The sequence below is a fragment of the Mytilus californianus genome, unplaced genomic scaffold (genome assembly GCF_021869535.1).
Source record: "Mytilus californianus isolate M0D057914Y unplaced genomic scaffold, xbMytCali1.0.p SCAF_1, whole genome shotgun sequence".
NCBI lineage: Eukaryota > Metazoa > Mollusca > Bivalvia > Mytilida > Mytilidae > Mytilus > Mytilus californianus.
In genome coordinates, this window is record NW_026262581.1 from 80016416 (window position 1) to 80031504 (window position 15089).

The following is a 15089-nucleotide window of genomic DNA, read 5'->3' on the forward strand; positions in this document are numbered from 1 at the left end:
TTGTAGTTTCTGAGAAACGGACCTAATCACGTAACTTTAACCTTGATCACTGATCCATGAATTGAGGTCGAGGTCAGGTTATCCCTGTCTGACGGACATGTAGACGTTGCAAGGAACCATATACCAAATATAGTTATCCCGTTACTCATAATATTATGACGAAATACTGTAATTTTTTTTTCAAGCAGTCACTGAACCATGAAAATGAGGTCAAGGGCAATGGGCATATGATAGACAGAAACTTCGTAACATAAGGTATCTTACAAGGTATGAAGCATCCAGGTCTTCTACCTTCTGAAATATAAAGCTTTATACAAATAGTTTACACTGCTGCCGCCGGATAGTAATACCTATGTCTCGCATGCTGCAACTTTCGTCGCAGGCGAGACAAAAACTGTGAAAGGAGTTGGTTCACAAGCTCAAAATTTTGGCTCTAAAAATCTGAAAAATTATTACAAGTGTAGTGCCATTATGTTGTAAAAATTTGATGAAAACAAATGTTAATATGTCCAATTGTTTCAGTTATAAAGTATTTTCACAAATTGCGTCATTAGTGATGTACCCTTGTCCACAAATATTTTTGTTGTAATATATCATATTCTTTACTTTTCACCCTAAATTTTAATGGACAAGGGATGGTGCCACATATGAATCAGGAAAAAAGGAAGAAAAAGTAACACATTCATAGAAAAATGGACTTAAAAGAAATCTATACCTATTTCAAGCTTTAATATTTATCAATATGAAGCAACTGAAGTAAAAAAAAATTACACCTTTACATGGCCGTTTATAGCAATAAAAGGACATTTCAGGAGCAATTACTCTGAATTGGGTTGTCCAATTTTATAAAAAATTCCATGGTAGATAGAACATGACTTGCTGATCCTTTTAGCTAGTCAAGTTTGCTCAAATATTGGATTAATATTCAAGGATACAATTTTAATCTCAATTCCAGAAGGAACATTCAGATTGAGTTTGTTTACATTTTGACATGAAAAATTTGGACCATGTGACCTATCATCATCACTTGGTGTCTGTGGTAGTAGCCTTTAAGTGTTATCCCTTGTCGTAAAATAAAAAAAAAATCTGTTATTAGCTACATCTACCATCAAAACATAAAGCTATGAAAAACTCATTTACACCAACTTCATACCAGAGGTAACAGCAAGCAAATGGATATAAGAAGATGTGGTATGAGTGCCAATGAGACAACTCTCCATCCAAGTCAAAATTGATAAAAGTAAACCATTATAGGTCAAAGTACGGTCTTCAACACGGAGCCTTGGCTCACACCGAATAGCAAACTATAAAGGGCCCCAAAAATTACTAGTGTAAAACCATTCAAATGGGAAAACCAACGGTCTAATCTATATAAAAAACGAGAAACAAGAAACACTTATGAACCACATCAACAAACAACAACTACTGAACATCAGATTCCTGACTTAGGACAGGTGCAAACAATTGCAGCGGGTTTAAACGTTTTAATGGTACCAAACCTTCGCCCTTATCTGAAACAATAGTGTAACATCACAACATAGAAAAACACACTATAAAATATCAATTGAAATGGATTAACTCAATCAAAAGACATAGTAACACCAGTGAACATACACTGAACAAATAAATTTGATCTATGATACAATGCAAATACAAAATAAATAAAGCACACAAAATGATACCCCAGCCCATGGTATTGGCATCTTAACCAATCTAATTAACTGCAAAAATTCTAACCAAATGAATATTCCTTTAGAAAAAATCCTCAATGCAATCCCCCTCCCCACAGTTGCTTTTTTTTTTATTTTGAACAATCTTCTGTAAAAGTTTCATAACATTCCATGGGGGTTTAGCAACGAAATTGATGTCTAAAAAATGTATTCCCATACTGTATGTAAATGTTAACCTCAGAGAACTAAGTCCATCTATTTGTAAAATGCTGTAAAATGAAGAGAAGAAACAAAATTCAAACATTATCTCTGAACGTAGATTGGATGTCTTTAGCCATCCTAGAAAAAAAACATAACTCAATCAGACTAGAACCTTAATAAAATATACAAATTTTGAGAGAGGAATGAAATTTATTTGTAAGATTTTTCATTTAGATAAAGAAAATAATGCGTTTTTTATCTTATTATAAAGAATTATTTTTAAAAATACAGAACAGATATTGTATGATTCAATTTTTTTCAACTTTGCCATATAAGGGGAGATAAATCAAATAACTTTACTTTTGTACATGATTGCTTAGGGAATTTACCTAGTTTGTTTTACAGCAAGAAAACAAGTCCCATAAACCCATTTTTTTTTTATGTTAGCACATTATGATAATCAAATTGGTTTTTCCATTTATAATTTATACAAAATCTACAATTTTACATAACCTGAAGCTTGAAAAAAGGCTCTGTTACCCATACTTTTTATCATATTTTAGAAAAAAGCAACATATAAATTACATTTTGGCAAATTATTAAAAAATTCTATTGATTTTAATTTAGACCCCTTATCTACCCTTATCATAAAAAAGCTTCTGCTAACGTTTGATACAATTTGAGAAGGTTTGAGCAAGTTATGTAGAAACAAATTGAACCTCAGACTGAACGTAACTGTTAATGACACTTCAGCTTCCACTTCAAAATGCTGAAGATCAACAAAAATATCTAACAAACCTTTAAGAATAACTCCATTTGAATTGCAAGGAAGACAAACTGATACACTTTTTGCAGTTACAGCCATGTGTAGATCATATTCCAGTTGTCATTTGCCGAAAGTTTAATAGGTGTTCAAGGAAGAACTGTGTGATCAAAAACATGTCCTAATTGCATTTATGAATGCACTTACTGAATTGTCCTGCCTGTGTAACTGATGGTAATTGAATTCTATGTTGAAAGTCTAAGACCAATAATACAGGTTTTAATCCAGGTTTAACAGAACATTTACATTCTCAATTGATGACCCATTAAATTAAGGTCAACTTCAGATAAACCGTGTCAGATGGAAATGTACACCTTACAATCATTCTATACACTCACTATAGTTGGAACCTAATCATGAAAAGTTAATGTTGATCAAACATAAAAATAAGGTCAAGGTCACAATCGGATAATCAGGTTCACCTTTAAATCATTCTGTACTCAAAACATAGTTTACCTATTACTTATAGTATCTGAGAAACAGACTGAGGACAGACCTAATCATGAAAACTAAATGTTGACCAAAAACCATGAAAATTAGGTCCAGGTCAGATGAACTAAGTTGGACAGACATATACACCTTATATTTGTTCTATCCATTGAATATATTGATGAATTATTAAAAGTATTGGAGGAACTAATTCCTAATCCACAAAACTGAACATTAATGACTAAACCATGACATTGGGGCACTGTCAGGTGAACCCTGTCGGAAGGACATGCATACCTTGCAAAGATTTATATACCAAATATAGTTGTCCTTATTACACATAAAAACAGTCAAATTCATGTAACAAAAAAAAACTATACAATTTTTAAGTGGTCATTGGACCTCAAAAATTGGATAAAGACAACAATGATGGATCATATACCAGATGAATACCTCAGACCATAAGGCATCTGCATACCAGATTGTATTATTCAGCTCTTCCAGCGTCTGGATAATGAAGTTTTATACAGACAACTCCAACACCAGATCAGCATCCCTGTGTTTTGTATGTGACAGGCAATTTGCTCATTGCTGAAGGCCATACAGTGACCTATAGTTGTTAATTGTATGTCATTTGATCTTTGGTGGAGAGTTGTCTCATTGGCAATCAGACAATATAAAATTAGATCATTTAAGCATTCTTGATCTATTTAAAGCATTGGCAGCTAATCCAGTAATCATCAAATCTAATGAACAATTCTGTAAGGTACCGGTAATGCCTAAAGCATCATTTGTCTTGTTCAAACCAGCAAAGAAGTTTCATGAACATTTCTAAAAGTTTAAAGATCGATATGATAGACACAAAGTGACATCTGACTCATACCCTAGACCACAGAAACCTCTTCCCCCTTTATTAGTAATTCAGACTCACATAAAATATAACATGTATAAGATGTGTTTTCTTCAATACATTTTATTTATCAATTAATTGTACTATTATTATGCATCATGATACACAATACCCAAATGTACAAGACACATTCTGCTTCATCAGCTGTGTATAAACATCAAAGAAATAGAAATAACTAGTAATAAGCCTTTGGTCACATGTATCAACTTTACAATTAAAAGGAGGAAAAGGATCTGCATCATGGGTTAGGTATCATTAGGAAGACATTACAATTATACAAAATATCTGACATTACTGATGATTCTTTCTAATTTCATGGATACCAGTTCTCAAACTGGAAAAGGACTGGTTTTGAGATACATGAACCAAATTTTGTTATTATTACTTCCTATTAAAGTAGCGTTTAGTTGTTTAATATATAAACTTGAGGTTTTCAATTGCTTACCAAATTTATAAAAAAGGATAGAATGTCATAAAAAAATAGAATCATCAGTTTGTCTCAACTTCTGAAAAGGACATTCAAAACCATTACAATTCTTATACAATAGGAATACAAGGTAAAAACTACAAAAAAAAAGGTTTTAAAATACATGAATCAAATTCATTTTTGAGGTGTACTCAATTTATTTACTGGGTAATTAAAATAATCTAAATATCTTGACCTGTGCAAAAATTATTAGATCACCAAGGAAATAGTTAACTGTATTTAATTTCTTATTTTTAACCCCAAGCTGTTTTATTATATAAATGTTCTTTTCTATGCAAAGTTAGTTTTTTGTATTGAAAAAGTATATTTATATTTTTCAAGGACTTTATTTTTTTTATATTAACGGAGATAACTAGTAAACAGTTATTATTTCGTTATTTATCCATTAGATGTGCTGTGGTGAGCAAGTGTATCATCTGTTTGCTTATCCATCTACAAATTTAACCCACAATTAAAGGATTAAATAAATCTTTTCCTAAACTTTCAAATAATCTTCAGTATCTGTTGACAGTGTGTACCATTTTTAAAATTTCTTAAGGTTCTCCAATTGAAGAATGGATTTTAACATTTCTTACACTTTATAATTCATATAGAAGGATAGGATGGTTCAGCTGATGTTAACATAGATTTAGTTAGAGCAGATTTTGAACTTGCATCCATTAATCTTGTAATTTGGTCAATCTTTAAGGACTACATCAATAGTTTAATACATTCATTTTCTATTTTATCCTTTAAGAAAGAGTTAAAAGCATAAAATGTCAGATCTCATCATGTAAAAAAATATTTTGTATTGCATGTATAAGCAAAATCTATCAATTTTCCCCACAAACTCAATCATATTAAGGCTTCATACAACAAGATTTGACAATAAAATCAAATAAAATCAAATAAAATCACATAAAAACCACTAAAATCAAATAAAATCACATAAAAACCACTAAAATAATATAAAACCAGATAAAACACAAATCTTGTTATAGCAAAGCCTTATAAAATGGTAATATATTAGTGTCTTAAAGTAGAATTTATTCTGAATTCTTGTTAATGCTATGAAAATTTTGTCATAATGAGATCCAACTATCAAAAACAAGATTAAAACAAAACAACAATATTCAAACCAACCTATCCTTCACATGTTGAAAAGTGTTGTACAAGATGCTTCCTTCTGAAGTTAATCAAAATATTTAAAAGGTCCATTCATTTCAATTGGGAATCCCAAAATTTCATTATAATAAAATAAAATACACATTGCCATTAGTTACAGAAGACAATCTGAAAGTTTCAATTAAAACCTTCCAACAGAATATAAGCTGTGGATGAGAGATGGTGATGGACAAACAGACAAATCTTCTTTAACATCCCATTATATGCCCACCTCAAGTGAAGAAGGTCATGGGACTTGGATCCCCTGCTGGGTCAAACCAAAGAATTAAAAATTGGTATTTGATATTAGGTAAGGCGGAATGTCTTCCTGTGGACTGTTACATTGTGAACTAGCACATCAAAAAATCCAGCTCAGCGTGCTGGTCTAGTACAAAGCATTTATGCATTTAATTTGAGACTGGACGTTAAACAGCCATCTATCCATAAAAATCAAAGAAAAACTTATTTTACAGTTTCCTGATTAATCTTAGGAGGGGTAAATAATTCTTAAGAAGTTGAGTACAATCCTCAAAAAACAAACCTTATAATTATAATGTCCTTAAAATATATAAATAATGATGAATGACGAAAAACATAAAACTCAATCATATGAAAATGAAAAAATAAAACAAACTGCAAAAACTGTATAATTATTTTCACTTGAGTGGCCTCAGATGCTGAATAATGCATTTATAATATATAAACAAAACTAATAAATAAAACTGACAGCCATTAGTTTGTATAAATGTACAGAAAGTGGAGTCAAACCAAACCTAACATTTTTATTTGCAGTAACCAAGTTTATATTGCATCAAAAACTGCGTACTTAAATTGTTTAACAGGGGAATTTTTTTTATATACTCCCTATAGTGTTTGGCCATCCAAGTCCTACTTTATTGGTTTCTAACCGGCAAAATTCATTTCACAAAGAACTTGTAAGACTTACACGTACATAACTTAAAAAATATATGTAAACTGATGAGTCTTATGGGTATTTCGTGAAACCATATGGCATACTTTTGAGTCCCCTCAAATAACAATAATTTCACAGCTTTATTTTTCATCAATCACTATACAATAATGGAATGCAAGTAAAAATAAGGAAAAAAATATTTATAATCTGGATTTTAGATAAATTGATACAGCATTAAACACTAAATTTGTTAACAATTCATTCTTCTGCTTACAAGACTACTGTCTATAGATTCTACTAAAAATTATTGCAATAGTTCATCCAATGGTTTCAGGATTATTGCCTGAGGATTTTACCATACAAGGCAGCAACAGTAACAATTTCAACTGTAAAAGAAATAAAGTAAAGATTTAATTTTTAAATCTTAATATTAAAATAATCAGTATATGTTTGTTTTTTTTATAATTGTTGATTCCTCCAAAATATATAATATTAAAAATGAACAGCTTTTGTAAAAACGAAAATCTCAATACACCAAAGTAAATTTTTTGGACTTTACCACCACTTGACCTCAAATACCAGAACAATAATTTGAAATTAACAAATGCAGAAACTGCTGCTTAATTGATAAAACTCTACCATCCATATACAGGTACTCACATAATACAAACACAAAATTAATGTCTATTTTGTTGTATGGTTGTTTTATTGATGTTTACTCCCCACAAAAAAAATGTTCTCCATAAAATGTAGATATAAATTCTTTTGAAATTTGTATTGAAAATATGCGAGACTGAATGAAAGGCGGTTATTATAATACTTTTTTTATACCAGCACTGGTGTTACCGTAACATAATATCAGGTTATCTCCCCTTCATATCTCTTATTCAGGACCTGCTAATAGGGTATGACATTTATTAAATGACAAGTGAGACAATACATATTATTGAATACTGATTCACTTCTAAACTAAAGGTAAAACATTTCATATTGAAATCTTATTTAGGATTGATATACAATTAAACCTGCTTAAGAGACCACCTGTATTAAACAAAAACATGTGCTATAAGACCATTAACTTTATGTCCCTCTGTAATGTATTTGATATAGACTGAACCTGTATTAAGAGATTACCTGTCTTACAAGCCACTTCTTTGCTCTCACTGAATTTTTCTCTCAAAACAGAGTTCACTGTATAAATAGGGGCATTTGGTCCATAACATAACATAAATAAATCCAAGTTGTAAGTTGAGGATAAATTCTCACCTTAAAACAGCTCTAATTGCTATCCCAGCAAGTAACCCTATGGAAATGCTGTGATGCTAACCTGGAAAACAAAGATGGTCTGTTATTCTAAATTTTTCCAAAAAAAATCTCTATTATCATCGTAATAAATTTTTAAGTAGAACTTTGATAACAAATAAATGTCATGAAAAAAAAAATTGGTATTCTGAATCGCTCATTTAAAATTTGCTATAAAAATCAACGTGTTTCATCATAAATGTATAATTAAATTTTTGGTACTTTTATAAAATTGATGCCAAATACTATAAAAATTATTCCAAAAAAGCTTGAATACGTACCAATATGTTAACAGTGTTAGATATCCAAGTCTTACTCCCAACACCATGAAAACCTTGTCATTACAACCACCTTGAATAGAAACAAAAAAAGAAAATAAAGTTGTTTTACCAATCAATTATGCCTAAAAAGACTACAACGAAACAAAGAAACCAAATAAATACAGGAAATACAAAGGATCAAAGTTATGTTAAAAACAAAAATGTTTTGTAATGATGTAGATATCCTCAAAATCAAACACTTATAAAAAAGAACACTTAAGTCATAAGAGAAAAACTATTTTAAATGCCTATAATTATCATCATATTGTTACCATACATTTTGTGGGATACTGTAAACAGGAAAATTTTCGCGGTAAGAATTGAAACGCGAAAAATAAAACTACCTGAAAATTTCAAGGAAACTATTCATAAGATGAAAACCATACATGTACGTATATGAATAGGATATGTAGAGGACCACTGTATAACACAGATTTTACAGACAGATCGATACCTCAAATCATAACTGTATTTCTAAATGAAAAGCAATGTTAGAAATCATGACTTTAACTCAAGTTAATCTCATTAACATTGAACTTGAAGACATCTCAAGCAAGTGGACATTACAGATATTGTTATGTAAACAACTCGTTACAAATATGTAAATGACACCTGTCAATCAGTTATAAACGTATTACCTTGTTGAATCTGCTACACAGATTAATCAGATCAAAAGATTGATTAATTTGCATTAATCCTGACAGCATTTTATTTTAATTCACTCATTATTTAGGTCTTCTTTTCTGTTATTGTGTATGTGTTTTTACAAGCAAACATGACTACTTTTAATCTCTTAACATTAATGAACCGAAAACAAAAAGATTTCTGATTGATTTTATCACTTGATTTACTATACATGTAAAGCTGTTTACTTTCTATATCCTTTGTGAAAATATTTATATTGGCCACAGGGAAATCACAAATTCAAAATGGCGCGAATTTAGATTGTGTTCATAAATGCAGATTTAGGACCCGGTTTACAGTATTTAGACTTACCACATATTTTCTTGCTAAAGCCTCAGACTTGGTTGAAGATTTAATTGACCATCTTCCATGGAGCTGCTCTCCTGGCTGCCAACTTGAAGGTGGCTGTCCTCATTATCTTATTGTCAATCTATCTTTTTTTCCATTTGTATTTACAAAAATAAAAGTTATACATATCAAAAATGTCAGATGCACTTTCAAACAATCCCCTTTTTGGAAAATTTTACCAAATCACTTTAGTGACCTATAATTTCATCCACCCTATGCATCTATTATCTTGAGCTTTGCTTACATTTTTTTTTTATTTACAGAGCTCTAAATAATAGTTAATTTTATCTAGTAAACATCTGATATTTAAAAAAAACAAACTTTTACAAATATGAATATTTAAGTAAATAAAAATTCATATTCCCTATCATTGAGGGAATTTCAAGCAGGGGTATTACCTCCCTTTTCTTTAAATTTCACCCTGTTGGGACTCCACATTCTTGCTATATTTAACAAAAATACAAAATATAGTATCACTAAAATTAGAAATTTAATAAAAATCCAAACACATTTCAAAACATTTAGTATTTTAATTTTCACTTTGCGTTCAACTCCAATCTTAATTGACTAGGATTTCCTGTTTTTCTTTCCTGTTTTCTTTATGCACTCTGGCTTCCTTCACTTATAAAAACTGGCAACCAATCATGATAAAAGTGGAGTTAAACACTAAGATCAATCTATTTTCATCAAGATGTTCTTCAACTATGCTACTCGTAAGATATTCTTAAAAGTTGTTAGCAATTAAGCTAAAAATCAAAAAAAGTTGGAACAGACATATATCTAACAATTCTGGAAACCAAAAACTACATTTCAATAAAATGACATTTGTTTCTTTTTCTTTTTTTTTTTCTTTTTTCTTTTTTTTTTTTTTTTAGATTCTCCATTCTGAACCTACTGGAAGTGTTTTGACTAGACATGGACCATTATTAATATTTCTTAAGTAGGTCTTCAAGCAAAATTAGTCCGTTTCACTTCATTTAAAAAAAAAAGAATAAAAAATAATATGTCATGGCAATAATTGACATGAGAAGAGCTACCAAAATATTGCCATAGGGCTTCAATGGAAAAAAGAAAATGAAATTATGAATTTCTAATACAAGTTAACCTACAACTTCCAATCTTGTTGAAAATGGAGAATCTTTACACAAATTTTTTTATTTTTTTTTATTTTTTGTAAAAAATTATAAAAAAAATTTCAAGCATACACAAAAATTGTCTAAATTACATTCTTCACTGTTACATTGATATCACACAGTCATTTTATGCAGCCACAGTAAAAGTTACCTGAAAAAGAAATAGACATTCTGAAGCATATCTGTCAAACTATATGAAAATTGAAACATTATTCTGGCAAAGGAATCATTAACTGGGCATTACAATAATGATGCATACATTTCTTTCATTAGTTTTTAAGTGATTTGTTACCATAAATTTAAACTACCAAAAAACAAAAAAGTATGGTCGATGTCCGACATATTTGTTTTTCGTTCATTGTTTTATCATATATCAGGCAGGTGGAGATCTTGTTTGAATTGTTTCACATTTTGTCATATTGGGGCCTTTTATAGCTTACTAAGCAGTCTAGATTTTACTCATTGTTAAAAGCTGTAATGTGACCTTTAGCTGTGTACATCCACATCATTTGGTCTCATTTGCAATTATACCACATCTCTTAATTTTTATATATGGGACTATTTAAGATAACAAAAAACATAATATTTTCCTAAATTATAGTTTTTTACTTCTTTATTTACCTTCTTCCAGATTATATATACAATTATAACTTAAGAAACATTAAAATGTAAGATATACATTTGTGCATAATAAAAATCTATCGCATTTATATGCTCTTGGATGAATATATATGGCATAAATCTATGTATTGTTTCTTACCATAAATTTCAGCTCCAATGACCATTCCCAGCCTCAATCCTTACAGACAAGCTGTGAAGCTAACCTGAAATATAAAATGCTTAGTTTTCAAAATTGTTTAAAAGGATCACTGGTGGTATATTGTGTTGGTATACTGTATCTATATTATACATAAATGGGTTATATTTATATGTTACAGATGTTGAGAACATATCAATTAGACAGCAATCCAACAACCAAACAAACTTTACATAATCAGTTCAGATGGGCACAGGACGTTTGCGCTTTTTTACCTGTAACACGATAGGACATTTGCACTTTAAATTTTGATACACCTGTATTAAATTGACCTGACTTTTGCGCTTTTTACCTATAGACGTCTACCTGTGATTTAATGAATTGTAATAATTACGTAAATAAATTCAACTTATATATGTGCTTAGATACTTCACATTGACATAGTCTTGAACATAGAGTTTAAAAGTTATAGACAAGTAAAGGAAATTTTTGATTTATGTCACGTTGGATTTTTATCATTGAATAACAGTCGGTTAATTACAATAAAATTTGTGATATTGATGAACAGGGACCTCATTTAAATAGTTGAGAAAGAGAAACTAGAATATTTATTTGAAATGTTGGCAAAATACCAGGAGGACAGATTACAAGAGCTAAATTTGTTCATTCCCTGAGCTTCAGATACCAAGCGAAAAATGACTTGTGATGACTATACACGTCTTTATGTCTTTAGAATGTTAACTTTTAGCTATAGATAACAATATTAATGTGTTATAAAATAACTTTTAAACACGATTGTGCTATGAATTAATGACTATCAAACTTTTAACAATAATGACAATTATGACTTAACTTTGCCAGGTCAAACCTACCGGTCCAAAGCCTGGATTAAATAGGATGGAATTCATAAGAAGCAAATATTGTAAAAGCGCAAATGTCCTATGTAAAAAGCGCAAACGACCTTTTTAAATAAGCGCAAATGTCCTAAAAATTGAAGCACAAATGTCCATTTAAAAAAGCGCATATGTCCATTTAAAAAAGCGCAAATGTCCTATGAAAAAGTGCAAACGTCCCGCGCCGGTTCAGATCCTTATTAAATCTTCTCATATAATACAAATAAACAAAAATAGTAGATTTCTGACCAAACTCGTATAAACTTTCAAGCCTAGAGCAAATAATATTAAAATTTTTCTATTATTAACCAATGACTTAAAATACATTATAAATTGTCCAGTTAATACAATTCCATGTGTCTTAGAACTGGTCGTTGATACAGGTCTGATACAGAAAAACCAGTTCATACAGAATTTTTACTGGTCTTAACACAGGATAATAACTTACGGTTTTTGGTTCAAAAAGGTGTCAGAAAATGGATGTGTGTATTACTTGAAATATTAGATTTCAACAAATTTGATGTTAAAGTTGTTATTAATCATATGATATAAATTTTTCTTTAAGCACCGGTATATATAAATTAAAGACCGTTGAAAGGGTGAATTGCCAGAATTGTCAACCGTAAAAGACTATTTCTCTGCGGGTGCAGTAGGGTTGACAATCTTGGATATGCATGGCTTGGAAGGGGCAACATTTGTTTAATTATACCAAACTAACAATAGATGGGCCTTTCATGAACTATTTAAAGTGCATGTTTAAGAAGCTCTTCTACGCGTATTAATATTTTGACCACCTTAATGGGGTTAACCCAGTATACTGTAGTACCGTAACAAAATGTCAAAACACTAATCAGAGAATTATTTTGTGTCTTAAAATGCCTCATATATACAACAAAAAAGAACTCTTTCTGTAAAATAATGATGGCCCTGAAAAGGGTCGTTTGTGAATGCTATCCTCGGCACTAGATGGATTTCACATACTTTTTTCTTCATCTCACCACGTACTTCTAACCTAGCCATTTCCATTTTGTTTACAAACGTCAATGACATCATTTTGATGGGAGATAGCTTGCAACATGTGTTAAAATCAAGAGGCTCAGAGTTATTTACTGATGAATGTGTATAAATTTTTAGGGCTATTCAACTCTCCTTGCATTTAAATGAAAAACCCAATTAGTTTATATTGTTCATGTAGGAGTTTTTCTACCGTGGAATTTGTCCTCGATCAGCTTCTGGTTGATATTCCAAGTCATTGGTTAATAAGGTGTCATAAAATGGGTGTTTTCATATTAATCCTGTATTATGTCCTTGTACAGTCGTTTTGGGTCTCATCAGCTGTATTGGCCCTCAGCTACACCTCGAGCCAATACAGCTAACCTCAACCCAATACGACTACTTGAACATAATATAGGATTAATATGAAAACAACCGTTCAATAACACTATATTATACATTTGTTACTTTTTTTAACATGGAATAACATACTGGTACTGGTACCTACCTACATATTAGCTGTATTAGACCACCAAGTCTTATTCCCACACCATGAAAACATGTCACAGAAAGAACCTAAAATGAAATAAAAATTGACACATTACATAATTTTACAAATCAATTCTGTCAACCTAAAATTTACTTAATACTTTTCTGATTTCTAACTTCATTTACACAATAATATAGCATCAACATCAGTTTGTAAAATTAATTTTAAAGATGGAAAAACAAAGTCAATATGCTCATTTTTAGCAAATATTTCTCGAGAATGTATAGAAATTGTTTGGCTCAAATAAACTTGCCTTCTTATTTTCTAGGTAGAGCCTCAGACTTGGCTGAAGATTTACTTAACCATCTTCCATGGAGCTGCTCTCCTGGCTGGCAAGGTGGCTTTCCTCATATTATGGTCAATCTATTTTTTTCTGCATTTCTTTTTAAACATAAAGTTATATATATAAAAAATATCAGATGCACTTTCAACTAATAACCTTTTTCAAAAATTTCACCAAATCATTTTTTATGACCCATGAGTTTCCCCACCCTACATATCTATTATATAGAGCTCTGTTTACATCTTTTTTTTTATTACAGAGCTCTAAATAATAGTCAATATTAGGTATGATACATCTGATATTGAAAAAAGTTGTACAAAAGTGAATATTCAAGAAAATATTAAAAAGCTAACACTGAGGGAATTTCAAGTATGTGGAGTTTAACAGGGGTTATAATAAATTACCTCCCTTTGATCTAAATTTCACCATGTTAGGACTCCACATCCTTGCTGTAATACCAAAAATCCAACAATATTCAAAAAAATATTTAGTACATTTTTTACTAAAATTTCACCTAGGACCTTGGTGGCAGAGTGGTCCAAGTAGTTCTACTCAATCACTAGCCTGTCAACATTGAGGTTGTGAATTCAAACCCTGCATGTTGTATGGGCATTTAATCAATCTTAATTGACCAAGATTGCATGTTTTCTTGCCAAAAGTCTGTGGTTCTCTCAAGGCACTCCAATTTCAGCCATTAATAACTGGCTGCCAAGATATAGCCAATCATGCTAAAAGTGGTGTTAAACACCAAAAATCAATCATCAATCTATTTTTAACAACTTAGTTTAATTCAGATGAAAATAACAAAAAGGTTAAAAAAATATATATCTAACAATTCGGAAACCCAAAAATTACATTGCAATAAAATAACGTTTTTTTTTTTTTTTCTTTTTAGATTCTCTATTCTTAACCTACTGAAGTTATTTGACTCATGGACCATTATTCATATACTGATATCTAAAGTAGATCTTCAAGTAAAATTGGTCCATTTCACTTCATTTTCAAAGTAAGAATTTAATCTTGACAGATGGGGGAAAAAAATGAATACGATATGAACTTTAATTTCATTATTTCAAAACTACATACCAAAAACTAGTTCAGTATCCATATTTATATAAGCTTATAAGCATAACAAAAAAAAAAATGTCAAGACAATAATGGAGTGATAAATGGACATGTGTAGAAATACCAGAATACAGCCATGGGTTTAAATGAAAAAAAGAATGAGAAATTTTGAAATTTCAAATACA

At 30.3% G+C, this 15089-nt stretch overlaps 1 long non-coding RNA gene across 1 annotated transcript; it reads right to left on the reverse strand.

Moving 5' to 3' along the window:
• Positions 1-10335: 10335 nt before the first annotated feature.
• LOC127708898 (uncharacterized) lies at positions 10336-13584 on the reverse strand. Its single transcript, XR_007985430.1, has 3 exons — positions 13515-13584; positions 11124-11187; positions 10336-10514 (listed from the first exon to the last, which is right to left on the reverse strand). It is a non-coding gene; the product is annotated as an uncharacterized LOC127708898 (long non-coding RNA).
• Positions 13585-15089: the final 1505 nt, after the last annotated feature.